The sequence below is a fragment of the Octopus bimaculoides genome, chromosome 26 (genome assembly GCF_001194135.2).
Source record: "Octopus bimaculoides isolate UCB-OBI-ISO-001 chromosome 26, ASM119413v2, whole genome shotgun sequence".
NCBI classification, from domain to species: Eukaryota; Metazoa; Mollusca; class Cephalopoda; order Octopoda; family Octopodidae; genus Octopus; species Octopus bimaculoides.
Window position 1 is genome coordinate 19,629,634 of NC_069006.1, and position 1,862 is coordinate 19,631,495.

The following is a 1,862-nucleotide window of genomic DNA, read 5'->3' on the forward strand; positions in this document are numbered from 1 at the left end:
AACACCTAAAAGCTCCACGAGGCTCCGGCAGGGGACGGTGGCGAACCCTGCGGTACTCCTTCACCACAACTTTCTCTCGCTCTTACTTTCTGTTTCTGTTGTGCCTGTAATTCAAAGGGTCAGCGTTGTCACACTCTGTGTCACGCTGAATATCCCTGAGAACTACGTTAACGGTACACGTGTCTGTGGAGTGCTCAGCCACTTGCACGTTAATTTCACGAGCAGGCTGTTCCGTTGATCGGATCTACTGGAACCCTCGACGTCGTAAGCGAAGGGGTGCCAACACATCTCAGATGTAAATAAACTTCACTTGTGTACAGCTTTATACACACTCACACACCCACACCCGTTTATATACCCATTCATAGATATGTATTGACTTCTAAATATGGAAAGACTTCTTCCCATATCAGCAAAAAAAATTTTAAAAACAATTTCGTGCTCCAATTATGGCTGTTGCCAGTCTCACCTTCACTTTTTATTGTATCTAATATTTTTTCCTAAATATTTTGTTGAAGAGATAAATAAGATTTTTTTTAACACGGGAGTGGTCTCAGTAAAGAAGGACATATTGAATAATATGGTTCTTGTAGGGATGATCATGGATGGAATATTTTCATCATACATCAGATAAGTTAGGGGAAAATAATGAATCAAGTCTGTTGTTAGGTTTGAGTGATATACAGAATATCTGACTGTTGAATACAATCTATATTACATTCATTGAATGATACAGGTTAATATATGTAATGGAGTTGGGGACTTGTTAATAGACACACACACATATACACGTGCACATACACACACACACACATTGCACAATATTAGCTCAAGGGCACACACACACATACACCATAAATATTTTCAAGAAAAATGTCATTGTTCAGTGTTTGAGCAAAGTTCATGAATTTCAGATACGAAGACGCATATTTGTTAGTTGTATTGTTAGTATATGTACGTACACACACACCACACACCCGTATACAAATACTGACACACACACACACACACACACACATATACAAACACTGACACACACACACACACACCCGTATACAAATACTGGCACACACACACCTATCTATTGGGCTGTCAAATAATTTTGTTTGTTCCTTCACAATGTTATTTGAATTAACCAGAAGATATTTTTATCGTAGTGTTTCATAGTATTTGTTTTTTTAATCTCTATTCTTCCTCTACAACTTTTGCTTATCATTTTTGAAATTTGAATAAATTTTACCTGTTTTCAGACTAAAATCGATGGAGAGCCAAATAGAAAACAAATCCCACGCATTTTCGACATCTGCTTCTCTTGGCTTTCGATTAAAGTTCCAAAGCAGCCTGTGTTGTGTATAGAGAAGGCTCTCTTACTCAAAGAACTGCACAGAAATGGTTTTCATGCTTCGAACAGGGGAAGCTGTACACCACTGTGTATTTGTATCCTAGTTCAGTTCAATGAGGACTGATTGAATGAACTCATCCACGCGGATCTGTGCCAATTCTCCAGGGAATCGGTCTAACAGATGGGATGCTCTCATGATACGGTCACCTGTCATCTTTACATAAGGAGAAGGTCCAAAAACTCGGTGCAACGGGACCACACGCCGCAAGACTTCCGCCCGTTCCACCCCAAACCACCCTTTCTTTAAAATTTTTTCTTTTCTTTTTCAACACAAACCCCACTTTTCGGCTACGGGGAATACAAATCTGCAAAAAAAATCGGCAAAAATCGACAGTTCTAAATTACCCCCACCTCCATTTCCTTCATTAAAAATTTTTTTTAGAATTTTTTTTTCTTTTCAAAAAATGGGGAAAAATACGGAAATTATGATTCTGAAAAAAATTTCCAAAAATCTTTATAA